This window comes from Chelonia mydas, chromosome 28 (assembly GCF_015237465.2).
Source record: "Chelonia mydas isolate rCheMyd1 chromosome 28, rCheMyd1.pri.v2, whole genome shotgun sequence".
In the NCBI taxonomy this organism is placed as follows: Eukaryota; Metazoa; Chordata; order Testudines; family Cheloniidae; genus Chelonia; species Chelonia mydas.
Genome location: NC_051268.2, coordinates 6,419,033 through 6,440,351, shown reverse-complemented (window position 1 = coordinate 6,440,351; position 21,319 = coordinate 6,419,033). Strand labels below are relative to the sequence as shown.

The 21,319-nt window shown below is 59.9% G+C and overlaps 1 protein-coding gene and 1 pseudogene across 3 annotated transcripts in view; one reads left to right on the top strand and one right to left on the bottom strand.

Moving 5' to 3' along the window:
* The window catches only part of LOC102934537, a 1,094,240-nt pseudogene that overhangs the window by 347,097 nt on the left and 725,824 nt on the right, over positions 1-21,319 (top strand).
* LOC102933291 (zinc finger protein OZF) overlaps positions 1-21,319 on the bottom strand; it is a 1,218,290-nt gene that overhangs the window by 625,156 nt on the left and 571,815 nt on the right. The window lies entirely within an intron of this gene.

Genomic DNA, 21,319 nt, shown 5'->3' with positions numbered 1-21,319 from the left:
GTCACTTAGGGAAGGTCGACTAACGAGCTGCGGTCGCGGAATAGCCATCCGCGGGTGTCACTTAGGGAAGGTCGACTAACGAGCTGCGGTCGCGGAATAGCCATCCGCGGGTGTCAATCAGGGAAGGTCGACTAACGAGCTGCGGTCGCGGAATAGCCATCCGCAGGTGTCAATCAGGGAACGTCGACTAACGAGCTGCGGTCGCGGAATAGCCATCCGCAGGTGTCACTTAGGGAAGGTCGACTAACGAGCTGCGGTCACGGAATAGCCATCCGCAGGTGTCACTTAGGGAAGGTCGGCTAACGAGCTCCGGTCGCGGAATAGCCATCCACGGGTGTCACTTAGGGAAGGTCGGCTAACGAGCTCCGGTCGCGGAATAGCCATCCGCGGGTGTCACTTAGGGAAGGTCGACTAACGAGCTGCGGTCGCGGAATAGCCATCCGCAGGCGTCACTTAGGGAAGGTCGACTAACGAGCTGCGGTCGCGGAATAGCCATCCGCAGGCGTCACTTAGGGAAGGTCGACTAACGAGCTGTGGTCGCGGAATAGCCATCCGCAGGTTTCAGTTAGGGAAGTTTTCTAGCCCGGCTTGCTCTCCCTTCAGGTTTTGGGGTTACCTTTCGCTCACCCCAGCTGCCTATTTGCGATGGGCCGAAGCGCTCCAAAAACGGCCCTTTCCCTTTCCCGGCATCCGCTGTCTTGTGGTCGCCGGCCGTCACGTCCGCAAACGGCCTTAACCCGTGTCCCGGGGGACGGCGGTCGATGCCTCGCAACGTTCTGCTTCACCGTGGCCGGGGACCCGGTGGCGAGACCTCGATTTCCTTTTGTCAAAGCCGGCCCGATACGTCTCCGGCACACCCAGCGTGGGCGGAGGGGCGAGGGACAGCCGCCGCGGCTGGTCCCCACTGTGGGCGGGAGCCTTGGGGGGCCGAGGGTGGCAGGGAATTGGGGCTGAGGGAAGGGAGAGCCCCTCAACGGATGCCACAAATGCCGCGGGGCTCTTGTGCTGAGCGGGAATGTTTCGGGTCCCAGCACCACCTAGGTCCGTGAAGTTGCCGGAGGCCCCGAGTCCTCCGGCTCCACTTCACGCAGGGCAGGACGCCGTAAGCAAAGAGGGAGCGGGCACGGCGTGAAAGCCCGGCTTGGGGGGCCGCTTGTCGGAGGAGTGGTGGGGCAGGGGCCGCCCCTCGGAGTTGCTGGGCAAGGGCCAGGAGCCGGAGAGGGTGAGGTGCCGGCCCATCTGCAGGGCGGTGTGCACCAGCCGGGCACTCGGGGTTCATGAAGAGGGCCCGGGCCGGGGAGCCGAAGTCCTCCGGGGTGCAAAGGGCCTGGAACGGGACCGCGCTGATGCCGGCGAAGCTGAAGGCCGGGATGAGGAGCAGCGGGGCCCCGTAGGTGCCCACCGCCTCCGCGAAGGGACCTCAGACCCCTGAACCTGCGGGCAGGGGAGACGCCCCCGTCAGCCGCTGTCCTGGCACGGCCTGTCCCCCAGCGCCAGACCCGTTCCCTCCCACGGCCGTCCCGTGGCTCGGTCTCCTCTGCCCCGATCCCCCGGTGACCCCATGGCCGACCGAAGAGCTGGGGGGCTGGGCCGCCTCTGCCCCAATCCCCCGGTGACCCTATGGCCGACCGGAGAGCTGGGGGGCTGGGCCTCCTCTGCCCCTATCCCCCGGTGACCCCGTGGCCGACCGGAGAGCCCCTGTACCCCCTCACACACTCTGAACTGGGTTTCCCCCACCCCCCACTGGTTACTCTCCGGGCCTCCATTGCCCCAGTTCCGATCCCGGCTTCCCCATGGGCCCCAATACGACCCATCCCTCCCCCTGCTGGCCTCAATCCAGCTGCCCCCCCCCCAGCCCGTTCTGATCCAATCCACCCTGCCCCCCCACCCCCCCCGCTCACACGTTCCCCTCCGGGCTCCCCTCCCCACACGGTTCGTCCCCCCGCCCCCCGGTACCGCTGGGGTTCATGGCGACCACGCTTGATTTGGTGCCCACGTCGTCAGCAAAGCCCATGGGGGGCAGGCTGAACCTGTGGGGCGGGCACGGGAGGGCGGCGTGAGCTGGGGAGCTGCCGGGGGAGCCCGGTGCCCCCCACCCCATGGGGCGCCCCATGTCTTTACCACCCTGCAGGGGTGGCGGGTATCATAGGCAAGGGTAGGCTGGGCCTCCCGGACCCCCTGGCCTGGCCCCGCCCATGCCCCCAGGCCCCGCCCCCTCCTGCGGGGGATGGGGGCAGAAGGGGAGGGGCGGGGCCTTGGGCACAAGGGGTGGGGCCGGGGGCTACCCTCCCCCGACGGCCCATGCCGCCCTCCCCTGGTCCCGCTCCTGCTCCCCACACCCCGGCCTTTGAAATGGCTCACGGCCCCCCCGCCTCAACCGGGGACCCCCTGCCCTGCACCGCGACCGCTGCACCTGGCACCCCACTGTCTGAGCCTCCCCAGTGCGCCCCACTCCCCCTGAACCCCCCACTGCATCCCACTCTCCCTGAGCCCCCCACTGAGACCCACTATCCCTGAACCCCCCTATAGCACCCCACTCTCCCTGAGCCCCCCCTGCACCCCACTCTCCCTGAGCCCCCCCTGCGCCCCACTCTCCCTGAAACCCCCACTGCACCCCACTCTCCCTGAGCCCCCCCTGCGCCCCACTCTCCCTGAGCCCCCCACTGAGACCCACTATCCCTGAACCCCCCTATAGCACCCCACTCTCCCTGTGTCCCCCACTGCACCCCACTCTCCCTGAAACCCCCACTGCACCCCACTCTCCCTGTGTCCCCCACTGCGCCCCACTCTCCCTGTGTCCCCCCTGCACCCCACTCTCCTTAAACCCCCTATAGCGCCCCACTCTCCCTGAAACCCCCACTGCACCCCACCCTCCCTGTGTCCCCCCACTGCACCCCACTCTCCCTGAAACCCCCACTGCACCCCACTCTCCCTGTGTCCCCCACTGCGCCCCACTCTCCCTGTGTCCCCCCTGCACCCCACTCTCCTTAAACCCCCTATAGCGCCCCACTCTCCCTGAAACCCCCACTGCACCCCACCCTCCCTGTGTCCCCCACTGCACCCCACTCTCCCTGAGCCCCCCCTGCACCCCACTCTCCCTGTGTCCCCCCCTGCACCCCACTCTCCTTAAACCCCCTATAGTGCCCCACTCTCCCTGAGCCCCCCCTGCGCCCCACTCTCCCTGTGTCCCCCACTGCGCCCCACTCTCCCTGTGTCCCCCCTGCACCCCACGCTCCTTAAACCCCCTATAGCGCCCCACTCTCCCTGAAACCCCCACTGCACCCCACCCTCCCTGTGTCCCCCCCTGCACCCCACTCTCCCTGAGCCCCCCCTGCGCCCCACTCTCCCTGTGTCCCCCACTGCGCCCCACTCTCCCTGTGTCCCCCACTGCACCCCACTCTCCTTAAACCCCCTAATGAGCCCCACTCTCCCTGAAACCCCCACTGCACCCCACTCTCCCTGAGCCCCCCCTGCACCCCACTCTCCTTAAACCCCCTATAGCGCCCCACTCTCCCTGAAACCCCCACTGTACCCCACCCTCCCTGTGTCCCCCACTGCACCCCACTCTCCCTGAGCCCTCCACTGCACCCCACTCTCCTTAAACCCCCATAGCACCTCACTCTCCCTGAACCCCCCACTGCACCCCACTCTCCCTGAGCCCCCCACTGCACCCCCACTCCCTGTACCTCCCACTGTGCCCCACTCTCCCTGAACCCCCATACCCTCATTCCCCCACCCTACACCCGCACTGCCCCCGATGCCCCAGCCCCAGATCTCCACACTGTGCACCCCCTGGTCCCATCCGGCCCCGCTCTCCCGCCAGCCGGCGTTACCTGATGACGAACTGGGCCCAGTCGATCTCGGGGTCACAGCTGCTGTTACGAAGGATCCCCCCGCTCCCCACCACGGCGCAGCACTCGTAGGGGGCGTCCTGAAACGGGGAGCCCTGCGGGGTAGGGGACCGGGGTCAGCACCCACCGGCCATGAGCAGGACCCCCCCCCCCCCACACACAGGGCCCCCCTCCTGGTGCTGAGATGCAGACAGCTCTGCGGTGGGACACGGGGGGCTGATTGTAAAGACCCCCCTCCCAGTGCAGAAATGCAGCCAGCTCTGGGGTGGGGCGCAGGGGGCTGTTTATAAAGTATCCCTCGCCTGGGGCTGAGATGCAGCCAGCTCTGGGGTGGAGCGCCTGGCGCTGAGGCCCCCCCCAACAGCCCCCCCTTCCACCTTCACTGTCCCCCCCCCAGGGGCCCTCTGGGCCCCCCCACTACCGACCGTCCCCCTCGGCCAGCTCCGGCCCAGGTTGCCGGCGGTCGCTAAGACCTGACAAACTCGTAGCTGGAAGCCAGCCCAGCTGCCCTGCGTGTGGGTCTGGCTCAGAACCGGGGTGAGTCTGAGCCGAGCATGTTTCGCCCTCAGACTGCGAGCCAGCAGGACTCGCACTCGCAGCGTCTCTGTCCTAGGCTAGAGAAAGACGAAACGTTTCCTGGGAACTTGCGAACTGGGGAAGGTTTTTAAGGGCTGTGATAAGTTTTGTACAAAGAATGGCTTGTGAAGTAGCATTTGAAAACTCGTAATTTGCTGATCGTTATTGTCCTGATACGTTTTGTGCAAAGAATGGCTTGTGAGGTAGCATCGGAAAACTCGTAATTTGCGGATCATTATTGTCCTGATACGTTTTGTACAAAGAACGGCTTGTGAGGTAGCATTTGAAAACTCGTAATTTGCTGATCATTATTGTCCTGATACGTTTTGTGCAAAGAATGGCTTGTGAGGTAGCATCGGAAAACTCGTAATTTGCTGATCATTATTGTCCTGATACGTTTTGTACAAAGAATGGTTTCTGTGGTAGCATCGGAAAACTCGTAATTTGCTGATCATTATTGTCCTGATACGTTTTGTGCAAAGAATGGCTTGTGAGGTAGCATCAGAAAACTCGTAATTTGCTGATCATTATTGTCCTGATACGTTTTGTACAAAGAATGGCTTGTGAGGTAGCATTTGAAAACTCGTAATTTGTGGATCATTATTGTCCTGATAAGTTTTGTACAAAGAATGGCTTGTGAGGTAGCACTGGAAAACTCGTAATTTGCTGATCATTATTGTCCTGATACGTTTTGTGCAAAGAATGGCTTGTGAGGTAGCACTGGAAAATTCGTAATTTGCGGATCATTATTGTCCTGATAAGTTTTGTGCAAAGAATGGCTTGTGAGGTAGCATCGGAAAACTCATAATTTGCTGATCATTATTGTCCTAATACGTTTTGTACAAAGAATGGTTTCTGTGGTAGCATCGGAAAACTCGTAATTTGCTGATCATTATTGTCCTGATACGTTTTTGCGCAAAGAATGGCTTGTGAGGTAGCCTTTGAAAACTCGTAATTTGCTGATCATTATTGTCCTGGTAAAATATGGGTGGCATATTGCATATAAAGTTACAGGATTGCTCTGTATGGATTACTAGGACATATTCCAGCCACCGACCCTAGAGACGGAAGACTAGCCAGCCCTTCAGCCAGCTGTGAAATGGACCATCCCCATTGTCTGGGTGAAAGCGGGTCTGGGTGAAAAATCTACGTCTTGACAGAGGAACAGCTGGGAGTTCCCATCCACACAGACTTTCTGTCTCCTGAACACGTGTCCCAAAGAAGAGCAGGGACCCTCCGCAAGAACGGGAGTCCGAGTTTCTCTCTCCCTTTCCGGCATCCACCCGAGGAACATCCCGGGAGACATCCCGGCGGAAAGGGATTCGGCGAGTTGGGGGGGGAGACCTTGGCTTCGAATTCGCTCCCCTTGTGGCGTTCGTTGCGTGCGGCTTTCATTTCCCTGAAACCGGTTCTGAGGTTTATGCCTCGTTATTTACCCTCCCTTCAAGGCAGCCTGTGGCGGCTAAGAAATGTGTCTGGCCAAAGCCCGCGGGCGGGGGCGGACCCGCCAGGGGATCTCCGAGAGAAGCCGGTCGGGGCGCGTCTGGGACGGGGAGGGGGTTGCTGGGCAGGAGGGGCTGGTCTCCCCGCCAAGCAGTGTGAACGGCACCCCGGGTCGGAGGCCGGAGGGCACACGGCCGGTCGTGGGGCTGCCCCCCGTCCGGAGAACGAAGCTTTGCACGGTTTATTCCCGTAGCGGCTCCGGGGGCTGGGCTCGGTGCAGGCTCCGGGGGTCCCGCCGGCCTGGGGGCAGGAGGCCGGGCTCGTGGGGCTGGGCGCGGCCTGGCTTTGGGCGGAAGGGACCAGGGCTCGCGAAGTCCAGGGGGCGCGGCTGTCTAAGGGCTCGGGGGCCGCCCCGGTGAGACGGGAACGGGGGGCCTGGGAGTTCCCCGCCGGCAAACCTACCCCCAGGCCGCAGCGCCGGTTGGGGGGTTGGGGGGGCTGCCCCGGGGCAGCGAGACGCGCCCGGCCCCACTCTCCTGGTGGGGAGGGTCCCCGCACTCCAGTTCCGCGCCAACCCCCGGCACTGCTCTGCCCCCATCACCGGGGCCTCGGGGCTGGAAAGGCGAAGGAGGGGTTACGCACGGCCAGGAGAGCCTCCCCCGCACAGGGCCCCCCCAGCACCCCCGTGCCTCCTCGCCTCCCCCCCGCCTCCTTCCCCCACCTCACAGAGCCCCCGCTCCTCCCTTCCCCCCTCCCCGCCCCTCCCCTCCCCTCCCACCGCCTCCTTCCCCTCCCCCACACTCCTTCAGTGACCCCTTTCTCTTCCCTTCCCCCACACCCCTCCTCCCCTCGCCTCCTTCCCCCCCCCCACATCCCCCACATCCCTCCCACCGCCTGCTTCCCCTCCCCCACATCCCCCCACACCCCTCCCACTGCCTCCTTCCCCACCCCCACGCTCCTTCAGCTACCCCTTTCTCTTCCCCTCCCCCACATCCCTCCCACTGCCTCCTTCCCCTCCCCCCACATTCCCCCACATCCCTCCCCCACCTCCTTCCCTTCCCCCACACTCCTTCAGTGACCCCTTTCTCTTCCCCTCCCCCACATCCCTCCCACCGCCTCATTCCCCTCCCCCACATCCCCCACATCCCTCCCCCTCCTCCTTCCCCTCCCCACACTCCTTCAGTGACCCCTTTCTCTTCCCCTCCCCAACAACCCTTCTCCCATCGCCTCCTTCCCCTCCCCCACATCCCCCCACATCCCTCCCCCCGCCTCCTTCCCCTCCCCCACACTCCTTCAGTGACCCCTTTCTCTTCCCCTCCCCCACATCCCTCTCCCCACCTCCTTCCCCTCCCCCCCACGTCCCCCCAGCCCCATCAACAGCCCATCACCCACCATCCACCCTCTTCACCGCCCTGCCCTCTGCCCCACTGAATTCCACTCCCTGCCATGCCCCCATAACTCAGTGGGTCCCTCAGAGACCAGTGCCCCCAAAGCCCCTGCTCCCCCCCCCCGCACATGGGGTTCCCGTGCTGGGCCATGGTCCGGCAGGGACGTCCGGGGTCCCGCCTCGCTCCTTTGCCGCCCGCCGGCGCTATCCTGGGCTGGAACGCCCGGCGAGGGGGCAGAGAGAGGGCGGTTAACGCCGCTGGTCCCGCTTGCCGGGGACCCGGCTGCCCCGCTGTGACGAAGTGGGACTGTTCATAATGTTTCCTCTGAATATTGTGGGGGTGCCTCAGTTTCCCCTATACAGTTCTTAAGGATCTAGGTGGTGGGGTAAGGGTGTATGATCATTGCAGAGCCCTAGAGGGCAGGTATGTGCTGGGGTCTGGACACAGAGAATGGCCGACACCCTGTTTCCTGGCAACTGATGGCCTGAGCTCTTCCGCCCTGCAAGGTGAGAGCTAAAGTGTTGGAGAACAAAGGGATCAGGTGCCCAGGAAAGGGACAAAGCCCAGAGCAGGAGGGGCTGGGGGGAGTTTCAGTTTGGGGCTGGCTGGGACATGCAGTGAAGGGCAGACGTGGTTGTCTGGCTCACTGCCCCCCAAAATGGACCCAGCTGAGGGGTCCTGTTCTCTGCACCTACAAGCTCTGTGTTAGACCATGTTCCTGTCGTCTAATAAACCTTCTGTTTTCCTGGCTGGCTGAGAGTCACGTCTGACTGCGGAGTTGGGGGGCAGGACCCTCTGGCTTCCCCAGGACCCCGCCTGGGCGGACTCGCTGTGGGAAGCGCAGGGAGGGGCAGAGGAGGCTGAATGCTCCGAGGTCAGACCCAGGAAGGTGGAAGCCGGGGGAGCTGTGTGTCCTGCAGACAGGCTGCTCCCCGAGAGGAGACTCCCCCAGAGTCCTGACTGGCTTCATGGGGAGCAGTTCCAGAGCATCGCCCGGGGACTCCGTGACGACTGGTGGCAGCGGTGGGATCTACTGCACCCCGTGGATGGCGCTTCCTGCAGTAAGTGACTGGGGAGCAGTAAAACAAAGGGGGATTGACGGGGACCAGGCGTGCTGAAGATTCAGAGAGAGACGGTTTCAGGGGGCGGTTAACCCCTGGAAGTGTGTGACCAGAGAGAAGGACTTTTGCAGTAACAGGGTCCCCCGGGGGATTGCAGCGAGCGGTCCCAGGGGCGGAGGAGTCTGCAGCTCGACCCTGGCAAAGAGGTGGTGACCTCGAGAAGGGCTGGCACACGAGGGGTTCTCCCTGGAAACCGTGGGGAGCTGAGAGCACACAGGCCTGTGAGTCCACAACAACTTGGGAAGAGCGGAGTGACGGCCTGTCACCGTCTCCTTAAGAAGGACATTGTAACCCTGTGCAGAAAGAGAGGGTCGAGCATTGGAAAGTTCACCGAAGTGCAGTTAATCGAGCAGCTGGAGGAGGATGACCGCTCTAAGGGACAGATTCCTGACCCCAAATGGGGCTATGGCAGGATCTGGGAGCAGCTGGAGTGGGAGCCAGGCATCCCCAAGACTCCTGTCCCCGACCAGACGAGGGTCTTCACGATCGGGTTCCCCATTGGGAGATCGGAGACGGACGGGATTGGAGCTGAGTCCGAGAGAGCCAGAGGACTGTGAGAGACAGCGAGAGCCCGAGAAAGAGCTGCAGAAGCAGCAGCTGCATGAACTGGCGGTGGGGGAGCGGAGAGGCCTAGGGGACCCCCCCGGGGTGAGTGGGGATAGACCCCAGGGGGCCAGCTCCGCAGGGAACCTCGAGAGTAAATTGCTGCCCTGGTTAAGGAGCGGGGGGATGTGGATGCCCACCTCACTGCCTTTGAGCAGGCTGGAGATTTGAACCAGGGGGACCCTGCGGAAAAGCCCCGGTGTCTAGCTCCCTCGCTGGGTCCCAAGGCCGTAGACTCCGTCAGCCAGATGGGTGGGGAGGTGGACGGGCTCCCACTCCTGACCCCAACCTATATGTCTGTGTGGAGTCTCCTGGGGCCAGGCCCCTCGGACCCCCAGGGGGAGCGGAAGGTGATGGTCAATGGGGAGACATTCCTGGGGTGGCGAGATCCTGGGACAGAGAGAACTGTTGTCAGGCCCTGGGTGGTGCAGCCTCAGATGCTGAGGGGCTGGGTGAGCTGGGTAAGGGTCCCAGGGATGAAGCCCCTCGCCCTGCCTACTGCCCAGATCCCTGTGCAGACCCAGGAGGGGTGGGGCTGGCTGGCCGTTGGGATGCTCCAGGATACCAGCTGTGAGACCCTGTTGTGGGGCGACTGTGTCTCTTTGGGACAGGATCCAGGCCCTGCTCCGGTAACTGCCGAGGGTTTGAATTTGAATCCAGGGAACCAATCGGCGGAGAGGGAAATGGTCAGTGAAAATGCAGATGACCTGGCTGGCAGCAGGGAGGAGCTGCTAGGCTCAGGCTACCTGCCTGCCTGTAACCAGCCCCCTGGGGCTGGGTGGGACAGAGAGATGCTCCCTGCCCCCTTGCACACCGGAGAGGGCTCTGATGCAGTGGGGAAAGCAGCGAGCAAGGGCAGCGCTGAGCACAGTGGGAGCTGAGACCCCAGCTGAGTGGGGGGAGACACAGGCAGGGCAGGGGATCTGTGGGGAGTGGCAAGGTGTTGGTAAGGAAAGTCTGGATGAGCCTAGGCAGCCTTGTGAGCCGATGGCTGTGTCTAGTCAGCAGGGGGGGAAGGCGAGGAGAGTGGAAGATGAGTGTCCCTGGACCTTACCTGTTAGCTGGGGGGAGAATTGGGACAGGGAAGGAAATGTGCCTGTGTCTGTCAGGGGTATTGACTTGCCTATGGAGGGAGCTACCCTGATCTCCAAGCAGTTGTCTGTGACCAGCCTTGTGTGCTGGGACAAGGGGAATGAGATCCCAAGCTGTGTGTCTAGGAAAGGAGAAAGTGTGTCCGGCTCTTCTTTGTCTGTGGAGCAGACAGAAGGGGCCTTTCAGCCTGTGATGGTTGAGGGTCGTGCAGTTGTCTCAGAGTTGGTTCTGGATTCAGCTAAAGCCCAGGAAGGGAAGGGTCCTAAGTTTGTGTCTGCTCGGGAGAATGGCCCTGTAACTAGGGGTATGTCTACACTACGGAATAAGGTCGAATTTATAGAAGTCGGTTTTTTAGAAATCGGTTTTATATATTCGAGTGTGTGTGTCCCCGCAGAAGTGCATTAAGTGCATTAACTCGGCGGAGTGCTTTCACAGTACCGAGGCTAGAGTCGACTTCCGGAGCGTTGCACTGTGGGTAGCTATCCCACAGTTCCCGCAGTCTCCGCTGCCCATTGGAATTCTGGGTTGAGATCGCAATGCCTGTTGGGGCTGAAACATTGTCGCGGGTGGTTCTGGGTACATATCGTCAGTCCCCCCTTCCCTCCCTCCCTCCGTGAAAGCAAGGGCAGACAATCGTTTCGCGCCTTTTTTCCTGAGTTACCTGTGCGGACGCCATACCACGGCAAGCATGGAGCCTGCTCAGGTAACCGTCACCGTATGTCTCCTGGGTGCTGGCAGACGTGGTACTGCATTGCTACACAGCAGCAGCAACCCATTGCCTTGTGGCAGCAGACGGTACAGTACGACTGGTAGCCGTTCTCGTCGTGTCCGAGGTGCTCCTGGCCACGTCGGCTGGGAGCGCCTGGGCAGACATGGGCGCAGGGACTAAATTTTTGGTGACTTGACCAGGTCATTCTCTTTAGTCCTGCAGTCAGTCCTATGGAACCATCTTATGGTGAGCAGGCAGGCGATACGGATTGCTAGCAGTCGTACTGTACCATCTTCTGCCGGGCAGGCAAGAGATGAGGATGGCTAGCAGTCGTACTGTACCATCTTCTGCCGAGCAGCCATGAGATGTGGATGGCATGCAGTCCTTCTGCACCGTCTGCTGCCAGCCAAAGGTGTAAAAGATAGATGGAGTGGATCGAAACAAGAAATAGACCAGATTTGTTTTGTACTCATTTGCCTCTTCCCCTGTCTAGGGGACTCATTCCTCTAGGTCACACTGCAGTCACTCACAGAGAAGGTGCAGCGAGCTAAATCTAGCCATGTATCAATCAGAGGCCAGGCTAACCTCCTTGTTCCAATAAGAACAGTAACTTAGGTGCACCATTTCTTATTGGAACCCTCCATGAACTCCTGCCTGAACTACTCCTTGATTTAAAGCCACCCCCTTTGTGGATTTTAGCTCCCTGAAGCCAACCCTGTAAGCCGTGTCGTCAGTCGCCCCTCCCTCCGTCAGAGCAACGGCAGACAATCATTCCGCGCCTTTTTTCTGTGCGGACGCCATACCAAGGCAAGCATGGAGTCCGCTCAGCTCACTTTGGCAATTAGGAGCACATTAAACACCACACGCATTATCCAGCAGTATATGCAGCACCAGAACCTGGCAAAGCGCTACCGGGCGAGGAGGCGACGTCAGCGCGGTCACGTGAGTGATCAGGACATGGACACAGATTTCTCTGAAAGCATGGGCCCTGCCAATGCATGCATCATGGTGCTAATGGGGCAGGTTCATGCTGTGGAACGCCGATTCTGGGCTCGGGAAACAAGCACAGACTGGTGGGACCGCATAGTGTTGCAGGTCTGGGACGATTCCCAGTGGCTGCGAAACTTTTGCATGCGTAAGGGCACTTTCATGGAACTCTGTGACTTGCTTTTCCCTGCCCTGAAGCGCATGAATACCAAGATGAGAGCAGCCCTCACAGTTGAGAAGCGAGTGGCGATAGCCCTGTGGAAGCTTGCAACGCCAGACAGCTACCGGTCAGTCGGGAATCAATTTGGAGTGGGCAAATCTACTGTTGGGGCTGCTGTGATGCAAGTAGCCAACGCAATCAAAGATCTGCTGATATCAAGGGTAGTGACCCTGGGAAATGTGCAGGTCATAGTGGATGGCTTTGCTGCAATGGGATTCCCTAACTGTGGTGGGGCCATGGACGGAACCCATATCCCTATCTTGGCACCGGAGCACCAAGCCGGCGAGTACATAAACCGCAAGGGGGACTTTTCAATAGTGCTGCAAGCTCTGGTGGATCACAAGGGACGTTTCACCATCAACGTGGGATGGCCGGGAAAGGTACATGACGCTCGCATCTTCAGGAACTCTGGTCTGTTTCAAAAGCTGCAAGAAGGGACTTTATTCCCAGACCAGAAAATAACTGTTGGGGATGTTGAAATGCCTATATGTATCCTTGGGGACCCAGCCTACCCCTTAATGCCATGGCTCATGAAGCCGTACACAGGCAGCCTGGACAGTCGTCAGGAGCTGTTCAACTACAGGCTGAGCAAGTGCAGAATGGTGGTAGAATGTGCATTTGGACGTTTAAAGGCGCGCTGGCGCAGTTTACTGACTCGCTTAGACCTCAGCGAAACCAATATTCCCACTGTTATTACTGCTTGCTCTGTGCTCCACAATATCTGTGAGAGTAAGGGGGAGACGTTTATGGCGGGGTGGGAGGTTGAGGCAAATCGCCTGGCTGCTGGTTACGCGCAGCCAGACACCAGGGCGGTTAGAAGAGCACAGGAGGGCGCGGTACGCATCAGAGAGGCTTTGAAAACCAGTTTCGTGACTGGCCAGGCTACGGTGTGAAAGTTCTGTTTGTTTCTCCTTGATGAAACCCCCCGCCCCTTGGTTCACTCTACTTCCCTGTAAGCTAACCACCCTCCCCTCCTCCCTTCGATCACCGCTTGCAGAGGCAATAAAGTCATTGTTGCTTCACATTCATGCATTCTTCATTCATTCATCACACAAACAGGGGGATGACTACCAAGGTAGCCCAGGAGGGGTGGTGGAGGAGGGAAGGAAAATGCCACACAGCACTTTAAAAGTTTACAACTTTAAAATTTATTGAATGACAGCCTTCTTTTTTTTGGGCAATCCTCTGTGGTGGAGTGGCTGGTTGGCCGGTGGCCCCCCCACCGCGTTCTTGGGCGTCTGGGTGTGGAGGCTATGGAACTTGGGGAGGAGGGCGGTTGGTTACACAGGGGCTGTAGTGGCGGTCTGCGCTCCTGCTGCCTTTCCTGCAGCTCAACCATACGCTGGAGCATACTGGTTTGGTCCTCCAGCAGCCTCAGCATTGAATCCTGCCTCCTGTCATCACGCTGCCACCACCTTTCAGCTTCATCCCTCTCTTCAGCCCGCCACTTACTCTCTTCAGCCCGCCACCTCTCCTCCCGGTCATTTTGTGCTTTCCTGCAGTCTGACATTATTTGCCTCCACGCATTCGTCTGTGCTCTGTCAGTGTGGGAGGACAGCATCAGCTCGGAGAACATTTCATCTCGAGTGCGTTTTTTTTTTCTTTCTAATCTTCACTAGCCTCTGGGAAGGAGAAGATCCTGTGATCATTGAAACACATGCAGCTGGTGGAGAAAAAAAAAGGGACAGCGGTATTTAAAAAGACACATTTTATAAAACACTGGCTACACTCTTTCAGGGTAAACCTTGCTGTTAACATTACATACATAGCACATGTGCTTTCGTTACAAGGTCGCATTTTGCCTCCCCCCACCGCGTGGCTACCCCCTCAACCCTCCCCCCTCCCTGTGGCTAACAGCGGGGAACATTTCTGTTCAGCCACAGGCAAACAGCCCAGCAGGAACGGGCACCTCTGAGTGTCCCCTGAAGAAAAGCACCCTATTTCAACCAGGTGACCATGAATGATATCTCACTCTCCTGAGGATAACACAGAGAGATAAAGAACGGATGTTGCTTGAACGCCAGCAAACATACACTGCAATGCTTTGTTCTACAATGATTCCCGAGTACGTGTTACTGGCCTGGAGTGGTAAAGTGTCCTACCATGAAGGACGCAATAAGTCTGCCCTCCCCAGAAACCTTTTGCAAAGGCTTTGGGAGCACATCCAGGAGAGCCGCGAATGCCAGGGCAAAGTAATCCTTTCACATGCTTGCTTTTACACCATGTATAGTATTTTAAAAGGTACATTCACCGGAGGTCCCTTCTCCGCCTGCTGGGTCCGGGAGGCAGCCTTGGGTGGGTTCGGGGGGTAGTGGCTCCAGGTCCAGGGTGAGAAACAGTTCCTGGCTGTCGGGAAAACCGGTTTCTCCGCTTGCTTGCTGTGAGCTATCTACAACCTCCTCATCATCATCATCTTCTTCGTCCCCAAAACCTGCTTCCGTATTGCCTCCATCTCCATTGAAGGAGTCAAACAACATGGCTGGGGTAGTGGTGGCTGAACCCCCTAAAATGGCATGCAGCTCATCATAGAAGCGGCATGTTTGGGGCTCTGACCCGGAGCGGCAGTTCGCCCCTCTGGTTTTCTGGTAGGCTTGCCTCAGCTCCTTCAGTTTCACGCGGCACTGCTTCGGGTCCCTGTTATGGCCTCTGTCCTTCATGCCCTGGGAGATTTTGACAAAGGTTTTGGCATTTCGAAAACTGGAACGGAGTTCTGATAGCACGGATTCCTCTCTCCATATAGCGATCAGATCCCGTACCTCCCGTTCGGTCCATGCTGGAGCTCTTTTGCGATTCTGGGACTCCATCATGGTCACCTCTGCTGATGAGCTCTGCATGGTCACCTGCAGCTTGCCATGCTGGCCAAACAGGAAATGAGATTCAAAAGTTCGCGGTTCTTTTCCTGTCTACCTGGCCAGTGCATCTGAGTTGAGAGTGCTGTCCAGAGCGGTCAAAATGGAGCACTCTGGGATAGCTCCCGGAGGCCAATACCGTCGAATTGTGTCTACAGTACCCCAAATTCGACCCGGCAAGGGCGATTTAAGCGCTAATCCACTTGTCAGGGGTGGAGTAAGGAAATCGATTTTAAGAGCCCTTTAAGTCGAAATAAATGGCTTCATCGTGTGGACAGGTATGGGTTTACATCGATTTAACGCGGCTAAATTCGACCTAAAGTCCTAGTGTAGACCAGGGCTAGGTTGCATCCAGTTAGTAAAATCTATGCAAAATCCCAGAGCCCAGACAATTCTGGTGCTTGTATTTTGCCTGTTACTAGTGTGTTGTTGGGAAAGGGTGGAGCAACTCTGTCTAATCAGGGTGAGATCCTAGCCAGGGCACAAGGACAGCATGAAGGCGACGTGATTGTGTTATCTACTGAGGGTGTGGAAACCTGTAGCAAGAAGGAAAAGATTCCTGAACTTGTGTGTGGCAAAGGGAAGGAGAATGCTTCTGACCTTTTATCTAGGAAGTCTGTAAGTTTGCCTGAAAGGGGATTGTGGAGGAATCCGCCGGATGGGCCAGAGGTGATTCTGGATGTAAGGGAGACCCAGAAAGAGTCTGTTCTTGCTCAGGAAAGTGTTCCTCTAGAGCGAGCCCTAGGTGAAGAGGTAAGAGCAGAATTTCTGGGAGGGGTGAATTGTTGCATAGAAAAGCCCTCGGGAAAGGAATCCTCATGGAGTCTTTGCAAGCAGTTTACTGCCACTGAAGGGTGTGAAAGTGATTTAATCAAGACAGTTTCAGTTCCTAACAGCCAGAAATTTTCTGTTGTGAATGGATCCACTGACTTTCCTGTTGAAAGACCCAGTGTGGATAGCTTTGAGAAGGTCTCAGATGAAGTGAAAGCTGTTAAGAAAGTTAAACAGTCCTATAACCAAGTGGCTGTGTTTGGCCAGCTTTTTGGGGAGAAGACCCAATCCCAGTTTGACCCCCTGGGGTTTTGGGGTGGCCAAAGGGCACGGGCCGCATAAACCTTCCCACATGCGGCCTGTGAGTGCTATCGACCACCCCCTACCTAAGGGAGGGCGTGAAACTGGAAGGGCCTGGTGTAACTCCTACCAAGGAATGGGAGAGATGCTGGGGCATCCATGGGAACGTTGGTGGCTTCGAACTTCCCCAGGTCACCAGCTAAAGTGACCCCGCTCAGTTCGATCTCGAAGGGGGGAGAGATGTGACGAAGTGGGACTGTTCATAATGTTTCCTCCGAATATTGTGGGGGTGCCTCAGTTTCCCCTGTGCAGTTCTTAAGTATCTAGGGGGTGGGGTAAGGGGGTATGATCATTGCAGAGCCCTGGAGGGCAGGTGTGGGCAGGAGTCTGGACACAGAGAATGGCCGACACCCTGTTTCCTGGCCACTGATGGCCTGGGCCCTTCCCCCCTGCAAGGTGAGAGCTAAAGGGTTGGAGAACAAAGGAATCAGGTGACCTCCTGGTCGGGGACAGGGACAAAGCCCAGGGGAGGAGGGGCTCGGGGGAGTTTCAGTTGGGGGCTGGCTGGGGACATGGAGTGAAGGGCAGACGTGGTTGTCTGGCTCACTGCCCCCCAAAATGGACCCGGCTGAGGGGTCCTGTTCTCTGCACCTGCAAGCTCTGTGTTAGACCATGTTCCTGTCCTCTAATAAACCTCTGTTTTACTGGCTGGCTGAGAGTCACGTCTGAATGCGGAGTTGGGGGGCAGGACCCTCTGACCCCGCCTGGGCGGACTGGCTGTGGGAAGCGCAGGGGGGGCAGAGGAGGCTGAATGCTCCGAGGTCAGACCCAGGAAGGTGGAGCCGGGGGAGCTGTTTGCCCTGCAGACAGGCTGCTCCCGGAGAGGAGACTTCCCCAGAGTCTTGACTGGCTTCACGGGGAGCAGATCCAGAGCATCGCCCGGGCACTCCGTGACACCCGCTGCCCCCTGCCCTGAGGGCAGAGCGGGGTTTGTGTGCCAGGCCCCCCGCACCGAGCCCGTGCGCCCCGCACAGCTTGGCTCCAGGCATGAGGCCCCAGCCCCCAGCATCCCCCCGGGGCGCCCAAATTTGCGTCACCGTGGCGAACCCCAAGATCGAGGCCGGGGTGTAAGGGAGGAAACCTGCATCCGGCCGGGCAGCAGGATCCCCGTGAAGCGCCCGGGTGAGGAAGTGAGAACTTTCTGTCATGGGTCCAGGCATGCCTCAGTTTCCCCTATCTTTCGCCAGGCTACCCGGGGGGAAGGTTTACGTTTACCGCTGTGAGCTGGTGGGTCTGCGGGGAGCTCGCTTCTCATGATGAGCTTGTGGGGGGGGGGCGGGTTTAGGGCCGGCAAGGGGGGTTCGGGAAGAGCTGGGCTGTGAGTGTTTGATGACAACCTGGATGGGTTTCAGTGTGGGGTGGGAGGTGACAGCGAGGGGTGTGGGGTTGGCGGGGGGGTTATCTCGGGGGGCTGGGGTGGCCCGTTCCGGGACGGGATCGATTTCTCCGGTGCAGTGTCTTCGATCGGCCAGGGCGGCGTTCAGGGGTACGTCCCTCGGAGCCGGTTCTGGGGGCTCTGGGCGCCTGGCTGCCGATCACAGATTTCTGGGGGACGGGGCGTGGGAACACAGCAGCTCCTGGAGACTAGCACCCCCAAACCTCCCAGCTCACTGCTTGGATTTCCACAGGGACTCCCCCGGCCTGTCTGGAGAAGCCTGGCTCAGGGCCGGCCTTTGCCGACGGCTTCAGAGCATAACTCACTAGACACACACCCCCAAACATGAGTCCTGGCTCCCAGCCCCCCCTGCTCTGACCACTAGGCCCCACTCCCCTCCCCCGAGCCGGGGAGAGAACCCAGGCGTCCTGGCTCCCAGCACCCCCTGCTCTAACTACTAGGCCCCACTCCCCTCCCAGAGCCAGGGAGAGAACCCAGGAGTCCTGGGTTCTCTGTCCAGCTCTGCGGAGGGAGTGGGGGCTGGTGGGTTAGAGCAGGAGGGGCTGGGAGCCAGGACTCCTGGGTTCTCTCCCCAGCTTGGGGAGTGGGACCTAGTGGTTAGAGCAGTGGGGGGTGCTGGGAGCCAGGATGCCTGGGTTCTCTCCCTGGCTCTGGGAGGGGAGTGGGGCCTAGTGGTTAGAGCAGTGGGGGTGCTGGGAGCCAGGATGCCTGGGTTCTCTCCCCAGCTCTGGGAAGGGGACTAGTGGTTAGAGCAGGGGGGGCTGGGAGCCAGGACTCCTGGGTTCTCTCCTCAGCTTGGGGAGGAGGGCTCGTGGTTAGAGCAGGGAGGGCTGGGAGCCAGGACTCCTGAGTTCTTTCCCTGGTTAATCTGCAATCTCTGGGCAGCGTCCTTCCCCGTAGACACATCCCACGCTGCCCCCCCTCCGAGGCATAATAATTCAAGGGTTCAAGGCCAGAAGCCTCCATCGGCTCCGCCCAGCCGATCTCCTGGGTTCCCCAGCGATTCAGTAGCAAGCAATTGCCCTGGCTGGAGCCCGGTAACTGGCCTCTCTCCCGGACCCGCAGCCCGTCTGGATCCGAGAACCCGGGGGGATGGAGAATCCACCTCTCGACCGTATGAACCGGGGGCAATGGCGAGAAGGAGCAGGGAGGGGTTTTTCCCTGTGGATCTGGGCAACCGGGGCTGGGGTCCTGCGTCCGATTTCGGGGCCCCCAGTTCCAGGAGCCCTGGCCGTCGGCGCTGGACACATTCAGACCGGAGATGAGGGGGCGATTTGGCCACGGTGACGGGAGTTCACCTCGCCGGCCGGGTGGAAACCCAGCGTTTCGCGGCAGGGCCGGGTGAGGCTGGGGGGGGCGGAGGCCGCGGGGCTCTCCTGGGATAGGATTCCCTTCCCTGCGGAGGTCGGTCCAAGGGCTGGGGAAATTCAGCCTATTTCCAACGGGAACGTGGCCATTCCCCGGCTCTTGTCAAGAGTGCTTTGCGACCCGGGAGGTGTCCCCATGCTCAGAGGCCTGAGGGAGGGAGCCAGGGGGGCAAGGCGCCCCCAAATGGCAAGTGTTGTGGGGTTCACTGAGGCTCTCGGCCTTGGCCACCCGCCCTCTGCGATATTTTTCGTGTCTTCTGCCACTTGGACCGGGGGGGATTTTGTGTTTTCCCCCGGGTCACAAAGTAAAACCCTGGAGAGACCAGCCTCGACCGGGGGCTCCCCTCTGCTCTAACCACTAGCCCCCACTCCCCTGCCAGAGCCAGGGAGAGAACCCAGGAGTCCTGGCTCCCTGCCCCAACCACTAGCCACCACTCCTCTCCCAGAGCCAGGGAGAGAACCCAGGAGTCCTGGCTCCCAGCCCCCTCTGCTCTAACCACTGGACCCCACTCCCCTGCCAGAGCTGGGGAGAGAACCCAGGAGTCCTGGCTCCCTGCCCCAACCACTAGCCACCACTCCCCTCCCAGAGCCAGGGAGAGAACCCAGGAGTCCTGGCTCCCAGCCCCCTCTGCTCTAACCACTAGCCGCCACTCCCCTCCCAGAGCTGGGGAGAGAACCCAGGAGTCCTGGCTCCCTGCCCCCCAATCTACGCTCCTAGACCCCCCCTCCTCTGAGCGCTGGGCTTTCGTAGCCAAGCTCACCTCTGGCACCAGGGCGTTGGTGCTAGGCTGCGGGAAGCCACAGGCCGCGTGTGTGTGTCCCAGGCGGGCCGACTTCCTCCCTGTTGTTTGTCTGGAGTCAAGGCAAACAGACACCTGCTTGTGCGGAGCCGGTATCTGGGCAGGGCACTGCCTAGCCATCAGGGCAAGCAGCCAGACGCCTCCAACCTCTCTCCCGCCCCGGCTCCCCGACTCCTCGCCGGTCCCAGCAGGGAGCGGGCTGAGTTAAGGGGGTTTCCTTCCCCGGCGTCTCCCGGCACCGCCTCCCCGGGCGCGCTCCAGCGGCTGCAGACGCTTCGCCCAGGGCAACTTGGGGGGCGCGGGGGGGGGTGTCTGACCCCACTGCTCTGGCTTGGCAACTAGCCCCCGAAACACCAGCTGCATGGGGCCGGACCAGCAACGCTGCACTTCTCGGCCAGAACTTTTGGGGAGGAGTTGGTCACAGATTTCTCTGTTTTTAGCACCCCCCTTGTTTTCACTTTTCCTGCTCTTTTTGGCACGAGGGTTTTTTTTGGGGGGGGGGGTTTGCACAGTTTACTCAGAGATTTGCGGGGGTCAGTTGCCATGTTCTCCGGAACTTTTGGCCCCCCAAAAAATCCATTTTTGAGGCTTTCTCGTTCTTTTTGCCCGGCACTTTCCAGTTTCGATCGTTCATTTTCTCACCTTTCCCCCCTGGGCAGGAGCAAGTGTGTGTGTGTGTGTGGGGGGGGGGACAGCACCGTGGCCCGATCCCCCCACTTCCCCCTGCGGTCCCACCCCCATTTCGCCCCTGGCCTGCCGCCCCGCCCCTGTTCTAGCCACGGCCCTGCCCCTTCCCCTGTGACCCCGCCCCATTGCACCCCTTCCCCTGCGGCCCGGACTTTCCGCCCCTCTAAGCTCCTCTAACTTTGGGCGGGGGGGGGATCTCAGGCCGCTCGCCGAACGGATGTTCTTTTGCTCAGCCGGAGCATTCGATAAGACCCCGGTCAGGCCGAGCCTTTGGCTAGACGGGGCACCGGCCTCTCCGCTCTAACCCACCGGTCTGCGCTGTGGACAGACTCTCCCGTGGCCTAGACGTGAGTGTGAATTCGGACACTGCAGTGTCCGATAGGACCGAAAATATCCGATTGCCTCTCTATAAATCCATGGTACGCCCACACCTTCAATACTGCGAGCAGATGTGGCCGCGGGTGTGACGAAGCGGGACTATTCTTAATGTTTCCTCTGAATACTGTAGGGGTGCCTCAGTTTCCCCTAGGCAGTTCTTAAGTCTCTAGGGGGTGGGATAAGGGGGTGTAATTGTTGCAGAGCAAAGGGCCAGGGTACATAAATGGCCGACACTCTGTCTCCTGGCAACTGATGGCCTGGGCCCTTCCCCCCTGCAAGGTGAGAGCTAAAGGGTTGGAGAACAAAGGGATCCGGTGACCTCCTGGCCCGGGAAAGGGACAAAGCCCAGAGGAGGGGGGGCTGGAGGGAGTTTCAGTTTGGGGCTGGCTGGGGACAGGGAGTGAAGGGCAGACGGGGTTGTCTGGCTCACTGCCCCCCAAAATGGACCCAGCTGAGGTGTTATGTTCTCTGCACCTACAAGCTCTGTGTCAGACCATGTTCCTGTCGTCTAATAAACCTTCTGTGTTACTGGCTGGCTGAGAGTCACGTCTGACTGCGGAGTTGTGGGGCAGTACCCTCTGGCTTCCCCAGGAGCTCGTCTGGGCGGACTCGCTGTGGGAAGCGCACGGAGGGGCAGAGGAGGCTGAATGCTCTGAGGTCAGACCCAGGAAGGTGGAAGCTGAGTATGCTGTGTGTCCTGCAGACAGGCTGCTCACAGAAA